General features: G+C 46.5%; 2 long non-coding RNA genes across 14 annotated transcripts in view; one reads left to right on the forward strand and one right to left on the reverse strand.

Annotated features, from left to right (window-relative positions):
- LOC137312864 (uncharacterized) overlaps positions 1–13,804 on the forward strand; it is a 1,008,715-nt gene that overhangs the window by 833,553 nt on the left and 161,358 nt on the right. The gene's annotated exons all lie outside the window — the stretch shown is intronic.
- LOC137312865 (uncharacterized) overlaps positions 1–13,804 on the reverse strand; it is a 157,370-nt gene that overhangs the window by 52,411 nt on the left and 91,155 nt on the right. For 12 of the 13 annotated variants that reach the window (XR_010960879.1, XR_010960871.1, XR_010960882.1 and 9 more), the window contains one exon: positions 8,511–8,680. The exons of the other annotated variant lie outside the window; for it this stretch is intronic. This is a non-coding gene — a long non-coding RNA (uncharacterized lncRNA). The remainder of the gene's footprint in view (positions 1–8,510; positions 8,681–13,804) is intronic. 13 annotated transcript variants of the gene reach the window in all.

Here is a 13,804-nt window from a genome sequence, read left to right on the forward strand (position 1 = left end):
TAAATAGAGACAGAAGAAGATGTTTTGGAAATGCCTGTGAGCTGTTGGCAGCTGAAGAATATCCACTTGTTGCTGCTTCAATGGATTTTTGTTCCAGGAAGAATTTCGACAAAACAGCAATTTGTATCTTAACATCAATCGGACTGAGAGAGTGGAGCAGACAGAGAAGGAAGGGAGAATGACCGAGAATGGGGGAAGGCATTGATCTCTGGGAAAGTCCCAGGCTCCATCGCGGTCTCCGTTCGAAGGTATCACCCGGTGTGGGATTGAGACCCACACAAAGAGCATGGGAGAGTGCAGAGGGACTTTTACTCTGTATCTAACCTGTGTTGTAACTGCCCCTGGAGTGTTTGATGGGACAGTGTAAAGGGAGCTTTACTCTGTATCGAACCGTTGTTGGACCTGCCCTGGGACGGTTTGATGGAAGAGTGCAGAGGGAGCTTTAATCTTTTACTAACCGCAACTTCGCCTCCCCAAGGAGTGATTGATGTGACATTGTAGATGGTGCTTTACTCTCTATCTGACCCATTTTATACCTATCCTGGGAACATTTTAAAATAAGTTGGTTGGTATTTCCCATGCCTCATAATAGAAAGCATTAATTCCGTGACAGTGTCTCTGTTGGTGAGCCCTGTTGTTACAAAAATCTTTCTGTTCACACCGGAAGGTTCTGTCTCTCACTGGTATTCTGTTACTCGAGCAGTTCCTTCACAGGTCAGTGCTGTGTGGCAATTGTATTATGGTGGTGGAGGGGGGCATCATTCCCAGGGCCCACCATCGTGCAGACACAGACAGAGTAGATCGTTGTCCATTCAATGAGAGATCAAAACACAGTCCAGACACTGAGAGAGGAGATCAGTCCAGACATTGAGAGAGGAGATAACAGTCCAGACATTGAGAGTGGTGATCACAGTCCAGACACTGAGAGAGGAGATCACAGTCCAGACACTGAGAGTGGTGATCACAGTCCAGACACTGAGAGAGGAGATCACAGTCCAGACATTGAGAGTGGAGATCACAGTCCAGACACTGAGAGAGGAGATCACAGCCCAGACACTGAGAGTGGTGATTACAGTCCAGACACTGAGAGAGGAGATCACAGTCCAGACACTGAGAGAGGAGATCACAGCCCAGACACTGAGAGTGGTGATCACAGTCCAGACACTGAGAGAGGAGATCAGTCCAGATATTGAGAGAGGAGATCACAGTCCAGACACTGAGAGAGGAGATCACAGTCAAGATATTGAGAGTGGTGATCACAGTCCAGACACTGAGAGAGGAGATCACAGTCCAGACACTGAGAGTGGTGATTACAGTCTAGACACTGAGAGAGGAGATCACAGCCCGGACACTGAGAAAGCAGATCAGACCAGACATTGAGAGAGGAGACCACAGTCCAGACATTGAGAGAGTCGATCACTGACCAGACAGTGAGAGAGGAGATCACAGTCCAGACAGTGAGAGGGCATCACAGTACAGACACTGAGAGAGGCGATCACAGTCCAGTCACAGAGAGGCGATCACAGTCCAAATACTGCGAGGGTATTATAGTCCAGACACTGAGAGAGATCAAAGTCCAGACACTGAGAGAGTGGATCACAGTCCAGCCATGAGAGAGGAGATCACAGTTCAGACACTGAGAATATCAGGAGCAATTTTTTTTAAAAAATGCACTCAAGGGTTATAATCTCTGGATTATTACCTGAGCCACGTGCAAAGAGTCGGAGGGATAAGCAGATTTGGGAGGAGAACACATGGATGAAGGAGTGGTTCCATTTCGTGGGACACATTCACCTGGACGAGGACAGGATGCAATTGTTCCGTTGGCAGCGGCACCACCTGACCCGGGCGGGGGCCAGGATCCCAGCGCTAAGGATAAATCGGGCTTTAAACGAGTAAATGGGGCGAAGGGCTCAGATGGAAAGTAATATAAATAACAATTCTAGAACAAAAGGGAAGAGACTATCGTCAGAAATTATGCTTTAGGCACTGCAGGTAAAGGAAAAATTGAAAGATGTAAAGTAATTAAATCGGGAGTGAGAAACAAGGAAATTGTGAGAAATACAACAATACAATATGGGTAGGGTGTGTGGCCCAAATAAGCGTTCATTATAGAAACGCATGGAGTATAAGCAACAAATTGAATGAAATGCGGGCACAAATTCAACATGCAGGGTACGAAATGGTAGCCATTACTGAGGCATGGCTGCACAACAGTCAGGAATGGGAACTGAATATACCAGATTGTAATATCTATAGGAAGGATAGGAGAACTGGTAGAGGGGGAGGGGTATCCTGAGTGATTAAGTATGAATTTACTTCATTGTTAAGAGAGGATGTAACGAGAGGTAAGCAGGCAGTGGAAACTTTATTGGATGAATTAGGAAATAGAAAAGGAATTAAGACCAAAGTGGGAGTTGCGTATGCACCCTCCTGTTGCAGCTGTGAAGCGGCAGGATGTGCAAATGCGGAGATTAGACAAGCAGTGTGTTTGTAAAGGGGATAGAATTTACTTTCATGCAGATAGGGATAAACAGACGAGCTCATGTCAGAAAGGTAACGAATTTCTGGAGTCAGTTCAGGAAAGATTTCTGCAACAATATATCCGAGGACCAACAAGGGGGCAGGCCATACTGGAATTATCAATGAGTAATGGGGCAGATGAGTTAATAGCCTAAAGTTGCATGAACGTTTATCTAAATTGGAAAACTGCACATGTCACTCCACTATTTAAGAAAGGTGACAGAAGAAAACCAGGGAATTATGGACCAGTTCGCCAAACATCTGTTTCGAGAAATTACTCGAGTCTCTAATTAAGGATAGTGACTGAACACCTTGAACATTTTCAGCTGATCGAAAGAGCCAGCATGGATTTTGTTTTGAAGAGGTCACTACAGTAGTGGACAAGGGAATGCCGATGGAGTTTGTTTCAATGGACTTCCAAAAGGCATTCGATAAAGTCCCTCAGAAGAGACTGTTCGCTAAAGTTGAAGCTGGTGGAATTGAGGGGAATTGATTGACCTGGATTGGAAATTGGCAGAGCGGCAGGAGACATTGGGACAGAAATCGCAACGAGCGGCGAGGCAACGCTCACTGCAGCTGCTGCGAATTAAATTAACAAAACTACTGACTGTCGGCTCTGTGGCGATCAATTGCTGGAATTCGAACTGCACAAAAATTGTGCACGATCAACCCAGCCTCTGAGCAGCGTGATTTGCTGCGCAGCTGGAAAGGTGTGTGAGGAGAAGTCACGATCACAAAAATCGGTAAGGACGAGTAGTCCCGCCCACAGAATCAGGCTGCATTGCTGAAACAATCAAGCAGACTTCATTCTTTTAAAGTTAGCATTCTGTGTGGCATCGTAAATTTAAATAAAATCAAAAACCAAAGAAATAATCGAATTAAATTAAAGAGACAGAAGGGAAAAGTTTAAAACATTATTTTGGAGTTTTAATTGTTCTTCAATCACCAAAAACTAATAAAATAAAGAGTAACATGAGAGTCCACGTTTTTAAAAGTTAATCTTCACTTGTTTCGCAGTGATTAAAACTTACCGAGCTGTTAAAACTCAGTTTGGACATTGTATTTACCAGAATGATACCTGGAATTCAAGGGTTAGACAATGAAGTGAGATTACACAAACTAGGGTTGCATTCTCTGGAATTTAGAAGATTAAGGGGAGATTTGTTCGAAGTTTTCAAGACATTAAGGGGAACTGATAGGGTCGATAGAGAGAAACTGTGTCCGCTGGTTGGGGAGTCCAGCACTAGTGGTCTCAGCCTGAAAATTAGAGCCAGAACTTTCAGGAGTGAAGTTATGAAACACTTCTACACGCAAAGGGTGGGAGATGTTTGGAACTCTCTTCTGCAAACGGAAGTTGATGTTCGCTCAATTGTTAATTTTAAATCTGAGGTTGTTAGATTTTTGTTAACTCTCTTAATATTGGGTTTCAGGCGGGTGAATGAAGTTCAGTCAGACATCCGCCATGATGCCATTGAATGGCGTAACAGGCTCGAGGGATCAAATGACCGACTCCTGTTCCGACGTTCCTGGTCAATGTCATCAACCACCCCAATCTTCAACACTCGGCGCTGCTGACCAGCAGTGACAGAGCAAAGAAATACAGAGAAAGCGGCAAGAGAAAGAGAGATATAAGCAAAACGGTTGATAAATGGGGAGAGGGAGGGAGAGAGAAAAATGAAGATATCGACAGATAGTTCGGGAGAGTGAACGAGAGATACAGACAGGTTACACAGAGAGATAGAAACAGAGAGGAGAGAGCAAGAGATAGATAGAAATAGGAGAGCCCGAAAGAGAGACAGACAGAGAGGTAGCGACGAGGATAGAGGGAGAGACGAGGACAGAGGGAGAGATAGCTGAGGGAAAGAGAGAGAGAGACGCAGAGGGAGACGGAGAGAGAGAGAGACGAATGGCGGGGAGAGAGCGATGGAGAGGGAGACAGAGGGATAGTGATAGAAAGGCAGAGAATCAGCAGAGAGAGAGAGAGACATAGAGAGAGAGACAGAATTATAGAGACAGAGAGATGGTGGGGGAGGAAGAATGAAAGAGACAAACAGAGGGAGAAACAGACAGAGAGAGTGGGCGGAGGGAGGAACAAAGAGAGGGAGAGACGGAGATGGATCAGTGAGTTTAGATGGAGGGAGACAGAGAGAGAGAGAGAGTAGCGACAGAGAGAGGACGGTGCCTGTCGAGAGACGGGGAAAGAAAGAGAGAGAGAAAGAAAGTGAAGGGTGAGTGACTGGGAAAGAGAGAACATGAGGGAAAGAGTCAGAGGGATGGGGATGGGATAGAGGGTGTAGTGGCTGAGAGTGTAGTGGCACAGACTGTAGTGGCACAGAGTGTAGTGGCACAGAGTGTCGTGGCAGAGACAAAGAGAACGAGTAAAAGGGAAGCTTGAAATTGAAGTTGAGATATATAGAAAGGGAGAGAGTTAGTGACTGAGAGAGGTGGAGACTAGAGGTGGAGAGGGAGAGAGATGGAGAGTAGAGGCAGAGAGTGGGGGGAGAGTGAATAACGAAAGAGGATGACACAGTGCAGAGGCAGAGAGACACCGAGAAAGACAATGAGGAGGCGGCGGAGTGACAGAGAGACAGGCAGACAGACTGTGAGAATCTGAATAATACAGACAGAGAGATAGTGGGGGCGAGGGAGAAAGAAAGAGACAGACAGATGGAGAAACAGACAGAAAGAGAAAGAAAAAGAGGAGACAGAGAAACGGAAGAGAAATAGTGAGAGATGGGGATGAGTCAGAGACTGAGAGAGTGAGAGAGAGAGACAGAGAGAGAGAGAGAGGAATGTGGAGAGACATGGAGTGGGTGAGAGGGTGAGAGAGAGAGAGAGATGAATGGGGAGAGACATGGAGTGGGTGAGAGGGTGAGAGAGAGAGAGATGAATGTGGAGAGACATGGAGTGGGTGAGAGGGTGAGAGAGAGAGAGAGAGGAATGGGGAGAGACATGGAGTGGGTGAGAGGGTGAGAGAGAGAGAGAGATGAATGGGGAGAGACATGGAGTGGGTGAGAGGGTGAGAGAGAGAGAGAGAGAGATGAATGGGGAGAGACATGGAGTGGGTGAGAGGGTGAGAGCGAGTACGGAGCGAGGAGAGTGCGACATACAGAGTGAGAGAGGCCGAGAGAGAGAGAGGGAGAGAGGAAGGGGTGAGAAAGCGAGCAGAGGGAGAGTACGAGCAGAGAGCGAGGAGGGTGAGACGCAGAGAGAGAGAGAGTTGTCCAGGGAGAGGTACAGGGAAAGAGAGAGAAACTCCCACCTACCGATCTTGTCCCCATTTCACTCAACACAACCACCCAAACCTTCTCACAATATTCCTCAACAAAACTTATCACCTTCTCACCATATCCATCAACCCCACCTACCGAATTTCTGCCCACATCACTCAACCCCACCTACACACATTCAGACAATATCCATCAATACCCACCAACCCACATTCTCCACATTTCCCTCAAACTCCACCTAATCACCTTCTCCACAAATACCTGACACACGGCGACCCAACTTCTCTCCATATCCCGCATTCCTTCCTACCATCCTTCTCCCAAGATCACTCTAACCCACCTAACCTGTTTCTTACAATTTCTGTCAATCATAACCTACCCCCTTTATTCATATTTCCCACAATCACACTTAACCATCTCCTCACCATATCCGTCCACCACACCGACCACTTTCTCCCCATATTTCTCAATCCCCACCGACACACATTCTCCACATATCGATCAACCACACCGACCCACCGTCGTACAAAATCCCACAATTCCCAACCACCAATCTTCCCCCCATATCCCTCATTGCCCACCGACCTATCTTACTCCCATATCCCTCAATCCCAACCTACCCACATTCTCTCCTTATTCCTCAATCCCACCTGCACAACTTCTCACCCTATCCCTCAAACCCTAGATACCCAAATTCTCACCATATCCCTCAGTACAAACTAACCAACTCCCAATAACACTCAAATCACAGCTGCACAACTCTCTCCGTAACACTCAACCCCAATTGCCCACATTCTCACAACATCACTCAATCCCCACCAACACACCATGCCAACATATCCCTCAATCCCATCTACCCAACTTCTGACCATGTCAGTCAATCCCAACTAACCACATTCCGAGATCCCTCAATCAACATCCATGCACCTTAAACCCATATCCCTCAATCCCACCAAACCAACTTCTCAGCATAGTCCTCAATCCCCACCTAACCACCTTCCTTCCTTATACCACAAACGCACCATCTCAGCAGATCATTCAAACACACCCAACCACCTTCTCACAATATCCATTAATTACCACTTAACCACCCTCTCACCATATCCGTCAACCGCACCTACAAACATTCTACCCATATCCCTCAATCCCGACTTACTCAGCAACTCCCCATATCACTGTATCCCACCGACCCGCATTCACAAAAATCCCTCAATCCACAACGACCTCTCTTATCCCTGAACCTCCTATTGACGTATTTCCGCCATATCCTTCAATTCCCACTTCATCATGGGTGACTTTAATTCACATATATACTGGCCAAACCAAATTAGCAATATTACTTTGGAGCATTAAATTATAGAGTGTGTACGAGATGATATTTTAGACCAGTATGTTGAGGAGCTAATCTGGGAACAGGCTATCCAAGATTGGGTGTTGTGCATTGAGAAGCGGTGAATTCATAACCTTGTTGTGCTGGGTGCTTTCGGGAAGAGTGACCGCAACATGATAAAATTATTCATTCAGATACAAAGTGAAGTCGTGCAATCCGAAACTAGGGTACTAAATCTCAACAAAGGAAACTTAGAAGTTATGAGGAGTGAGTTGGCTATGATAGATTGGGAACCTTTATTGAAAGGCATGACGGTGGATCGGCAATGGCTGACATTTAAAAAACGAATGCATGAATTGCAACAGTTATACATTCCAATCTGGCACAAAAAAGACAAAAGGAAACGAGGTCCAAACACGGCAAACAAAAGAAATTATGGATAGGATGAGACCCAAAGAGGAGTCATATAAATTTGCCAGAAAATGCAGCAAGCCTGAGGATTGGGAGCTGTTTAGAATTGAGCAAAAACGAGCCAAGAGATTGATTAAGAGGGAAAAATAGAGTATGAGTGTGAACTTGCAAGGAACATAAAAGCGGGTTGTAAGAACTTCACAAGAGGGAATATGATATTGAGATAGAGGATCAGCCATGATCATATTGAATGGTGGAGCAGGCTCGAAGAGCCGAATGGCCGATTCCTGCTCCGATTATCTATGATGTCAGATCGACCGTCCATTACACACCCTGCCACATTTTCACTTCGAATCCATTGAAAATAATTGACAGAATATTATGGGCTGATTGCCTGCAATTTCCTAAAGTACTCTCCCGGGGAGTGACGCTCCACCGCAAGTTCCACTGCCCGGATTGTGAGTCCGCTGAAGGTCGAATTAACCCCCGGTGTTTAATGGGGGAGAACAAAACCCTGCACGGCCTCGGTTTCGCGCTCTACACAGTTTGTTTGATTAGTTTCCCTGTTCGGGTCTTACATATTTTGACCATTTTTAAATTTTTGTTCTTGAAATGGCTCTCATTTACTCCGCAGATATTTTTGTCATCTCTCAATTTCTTAATATCCTGAAGTAGATTCCAGGTCAGTCAACTCATGAAATTCCCACTAACTCCTGTTTGTCTCGTCCGTTCTGTCCTTTTCCCAGTTCCACTAAAACTGTTTCACTTTTTTTCAGTCCACACTAGAGTTATACCTGAACCGTCACCCTGTCCTTTGTGCATATACTGACCGATCCGCTGGGTATTTTCACCTCTTCCATTCATTGTGTCAGATTCACAATAAATGCAGTTTGAACCGTTTCTTTGCAGTTTGGTCTGCTTCTCTTCTGTTACCTTCTATGATCCTAAGATCTGATATCCTATTAGTTTTGTGATGTTTAAATAATCCAAACTCATCCTGTTCCCCTCCCACTTACCCGATGTTCTTGTCCACTGAAATGCCTCTCGTATGTTGACAACAAGCTGACTCCGTCCACCCCTTCTTCAACTTCCTGTTCCAGTCTGTCCCGGTAGAATTTCGTTGACTGACTGGATCAGTTGGTAAACGTCAGACTTTGTCAAGAACTCAGTGATCGCGATGTTCGGTCTGTGAACAACAATTGAGAAAACGAAACACATTATCGACCTTCCATCCAGGCGGCTACAATTCCTCTGACACCAAACGGCTGAAGCCTCCTGTGAGCCACGTTATCAAATAACTTCTGAAAACCCATATATGCCGCATGTGTTAAAATTCATTGACCGATATAGTCACGTCTCAACAAAAGCTGTGTCAAATTTGTCAAATACAAAGTCAAATGTCCACAGTTAATCCGTTCTAAACTTCCCCGAATCTGAAATGCTCACTAATTACGTGTCTGTTCAAAAGGGGTGTGCTGTCAGTCCCTGATCATTCTGTGTCTGTTTGTAAGGCGTGTACCGTCAGTCCCGGATCATTCTGTGTCGTTTTTAAAGGGTTGAGCTATCAGCCCCAGATCATTAAGTGTCTGTTTAAAAGGGGTCTACTGTCAGTCCCGGATCATTCTGTGTCTGTTTGAAAGGCTTGTACTGTCAGTCCCGGATCATTCTGTGTCGTTTTTCAAGGGTTGTGCTATCAGTCCCGGAACATTCTGTGCCGGTTTGAAATGGGTGTGCTGTCAGTCCCGCATCAGAGAATCAAGTTGCTGTTCAGAGCTGAACCCAGAGACGGCTCGATCACACTGGAGATCACAAGGAACTGAAACGAACTGGGGCATGAAAAACTTTCACTTCATGAAAAAGTTCTTCAAACAGGAAGTATTGACCCGACACAGAAATACGGAGATCAGAGGAGCATGGAGCTCGGGCAAAGCAGTTATGATGGGAGATTTTAATTTTCACATAGACTGAGACACAAAGGCAATACATTTCTAGAATGCATCCAGGACAGTTTTCTGAAACAATATCATAGAACTGAGAGGTTACACATGCCAGGAAAGAGAGAAAAAGCTGTGGCTCTTTTCTCTGGAAAAGAGAAGACTGAGGAGTTACGTGATAGAGTTTTTTTAAGATTAATGATCTGTTTGATAGTTTAGACCTGGAGAAGATGTTTCCACTTGAAGGGGAGACCAGAACCACGGGTCATTATTATAAGATAGTCACTAATAAATCGAATTGAATCGAATAATGAATTCAGTAAAAAGTTCTTAACCCAGTGACTGGTGAGAATGTAAAACTCGCTCCCACGAAGTGTAGTTGAGAAGGATCGCAAAGATGCATTTAAGGGGAATCTGGATAAACAGATTAGAGAGAAAGAACATAAGAACATAAAAATTGGGAGCAGGAGTACGCCATCCAGCCCCTCGATCCTGCTCCACCATTCAATCAGATCATGCTTCATCTTCGACCTCAACTCCACTTTCCCGCCCGATCCCCAAATCCCTTGAATCCCATCGAGCCCAAAATTCTATCAATTCCAGCCTTGAATATACTCAACGACTCAGTATCCACAGTCCTCTGGGGAGAGAATTCCAATGATTCACATCCCTCTGAGTGAATAAATTCCTCCTCATCTCAGTCTTACATGGCCGACCCCTTATTTGAAGACAATTTCCCCTTGTCCTAGACTCGACAGCCAAAGGAAACAATCTCTCCGGATCTATCCTGTCAAGCCCCCTCAGAATCTTATGTTCTATTTTATGTTTCAATGAGATGACAGAGGAATAGATGGACATGTTGATGGGGTTGGATGGAGAAGGATAGGCGTGGGGTCGTTGAGAGCTTCAGCACCGGCATGGACCTATTGGGCTGTATGGCCTGTTTCTGAGCTGTGCAGTCCACGTAATTCTGGAATCTTAGCCTACATTCGGCCCGTCATGCCTGTGCTAGATTTTTGAAAGAACTGCCCAATTTCGTCCTACAACCCAGCGATTCCCCCATCAACCTGCAAATTATTCCTCTTCAATGACATGTTCAATTGCCTTTTGAAAGTGCCAATGGAATGTGGTTCCACCGCTCTTTTAGGTATTGCATTCCATATCACATCAAATCATGCTGAAAAAAATGTTTCTTCTTTTCCCATCGAGATATATTGCCAATTAATTTTATCTCACAGAGGCGCGGGAGAGAGAGAGAGAGAGAGAGAGTAGAGTGCGTGAGAAAGACAGAGTAGAAGGAGACAGAGAGGGTACAGACAGAGAGAGTGGGAAATGCAGGAGAGTAAGGTGTGGAAGAGAGACAGAGAGAGAGAGAGAGTAGAAGGAGACAGAGAGAGTACAGACAGAGAGTGTACGAGAGACAGAGATAGTGAGAGGAGAGAGGGGTGAGAAAGTGAGAAAGAGAGAGAGTAGAAGAAGACGGAGAGGGTAGAGGGATAAAGGGGAAGAGAGGATGAGACAGAGACAAGAGGAAGATCAGGAGAACACAAGAAGATAAAAGAGACAATGGGGAAGGCAGAGAACGACCACAGGAGAGTGAGAGAGACCGACAGAGGGACAGAGAGAGGGTGAGAAACAGACAGCGAGTGAAACAGGGGAGAGACGGACGGAGAGTGTGAGAGACAAGGACAGAGCGAGTGACAGAGACTGGTCAGGGAGAGAGAGAGTAGAGAGAGATCGAGAGAGAGAGAGAAACAATCAGGATCACAGCATCAGAGGGCGTTGGAATCACCGAGAATGGGGGAAGACAATGATCTGTGGGGAAGGCCCAGGCTTCATCCCAGTCTCTGTTGGTAGATCTCACCCGGTGTGTGACTGACACACACACACACAGAATGGGAGAGTGTAGAGGGAGCTTTACTCTGTATCCAAACTCTGTTATTCATGCCCTGAGAGTGTTTGAAGGGATAGTGTAGATGGAGCGTAACTCTCTGTCTAACTTGTGCTCTACCTGCCTTGGGATTATTGACGGGACACTCTGGAGGGGTTTTCACTCCTTATCTAATCCGTGCTGTACATGTCTTGTGAGTTTTTGATGGGACAGTGTCGAGGGGGAGTTACTCTGTATCTAACCGGTGCTGCACCTATCCTGGAAGTTGTTGACGGGACACTCTGGAGGGGTTTTCGCTCTGTAGCTAACCCGTGCTGTACCTGCCCTGGGAGTGTTTGATGGGACAGTGTAGAGGGAGCTTTACTCTGTATCGAACTCGTGCTGGACCTGCCCTGGGAGTGTTTGATGGGACAGTGTAGTGGGGGCTTTACTCTGTATCTAACCTGTGCTGTACCTGCCAGGGGAGTGTTTGATCGGACAGTGTATAGTGGCTGTACTCTGTATCTAACCCGTGCTGTTTCCAACGTTTGAACAGTTTAGACTGAGGTGGTTCATATTCCTCATGCCTCACATTCCTAAGCATTAAACACTGTGACAGTGTTTTACTTTGCTCCGCTCTGTTTTTGTAAAATTCTCTCTGATCACATCAGAATATTCTGCCTCTCGCATGGCTCCGTGTTCCACCGGCAGTTGCCCCACAGGTCAGTGCTGAGTCTGGTTATTGTACCATGGGGTTTATCACTGCCAGTCCACGTCATGTCCTCCCGTCACAGGCCGAACCCACCGACTCCATCCCTCTCCCTGGACACCGTCTGATGCTGAAACAGACCATTATCAATCTTTGACGTCCGATTTGAACCTGAGCTGAGATTCCGAACACATATTCTCTCCCTCACCAAGTCCGCTGACTTCCAGCTCTGTAATTCGCCCGTCTCCGCTCCTGCCTCTTCTCATCTATTGCTGAAACCCTTATCCGTGCCTCAGTTACCTCGAGACTGGACTATTCCAATGCTCTTCTGCCAACCTCCATCATCCACCCTTCATTAACTTCAGCTCATCCAAAACTCAGCTGCCCGTATCCTAATTCGCACAAGGTTTGGTTCAATCAATAACCCCTGTGTTCGCATTGGCTCACGGTCCGGCAACGCCTCGATTTAAAAATTCTCATCGTTGTGTTCAAAACCTTCCACGGCCATCGCTCCCCCTATCTCTGTAACCTCCAACAAGACTACAACCGAATCGTCCCCCACTGAGGTCTCTGCGCTCCTCCCATTCTGGTCCACCGCGCATCCCCGATTTCCTGCACTGCACCATTGGCGGCCGTGTCTTCAGTTGCCTGGTCCATAAGCTCTGGAATTTCCTGCCTCTAATTCACTCTCCTCCTTTATGACGCTACTTAAAATGCACCTTCTCACGATATCCCTCAATCCACAACTGCCCACCTTCTCCTCATATCACTAAACACCACCTACATGCCTTCTCCTCATATCCCTTAATCGCCAACTGCAAACCTTCTCTCCCAATCGCTAAACCCGACCTACCCACCGTCTCAAAATATCCCTCAATGCCTACCTACCCACCTTCCTACCTTCCAACCATATCCCTCAATCCCCAACGAGCAACCTTATCCCCATATCACTAATTCCAACCTACCCAATTTCTACCCATTTTCTTTAATCTCACCGATCCATCGTCTGACCATATTGCTCCCTCTCACCTACCAACCTTCTCCCCTTATCCCTCAGTCCCACCGACCCACCTTCTCAAGAGTTCAGAACGTACTCCCCTAATTAAGGTGAGTTTGGAGACTCAGAATCATTCCCAGGAGTATTCAAGTTTCTGAATGGGTAAAAAGAGCTATTTTGTTCCTGATACTCAAACTTTCCCTCCAACTCTGAATCAGCTCCCACACGAACCTGGTTTCCGTAACTGCCCTCTGAACTATGGCCTCGGTATCAGACAGGCGCACCGAGCCCAGACGGGCCTGCAAAGTCCTTCTCACTAACGACTGGGAACTGGTGCCAAAGTTGGGAGATCTGTCCAACAGACTCGTCAAGCAATAACCTGACATCGTCATTATGAGCCGAGGCTCAGTAGGCAGCATCTGGCCTCATAGTAAGAAGGCCCTGCGCTCGGACCCCACACACACCAGAAACTTGAGCATCTTAATCCAGGTCGACAATTAACTATGCCAGTACTGTGGGAGCGCCGCATGCTCAGAGGGTCAGTACTGAGGGAATGCTGCACTGTCAGAGGAGCAATCCAGAGGAAGCGCCGCACGGTCGGAGAATCAGTAATGAGGGAGTGTTGCACTTTCGGAGGGTCAGTAAAGTGGGAGTGCGGCACTGTCGGATGGTCAGGACTGAGGGAGTGCTGCACTGTCGGAAGGTCAGTCCTGAGGGAGTGTTGCACTGTCGGAAGGTCAGTACTGAGAGAGCGCTGCAGTGTTGGAAGGTCAGTACTGAGTGAGGGCTGTACTCTTTGA

The sequence above is a fragment of the Heptranchias perlo genome, unplaced genomic scaffold (genome assembly GCF_035084215.1).
Source record: "Heptranchias perlo isolate sHepPer1 unplaced genomic scaffold, sHepPer1.hap1 HAP1_SCAFFOLD_44, whole genome shotgun sequence".
NCBI classification, from domain to species: domain Eukaryota; kingdom Metazoa; phylum Chordata; class Chondrichthyes; order Hexanchiformes; family Hexanchidae; genus Heptranchias; species Heptranchias perlo.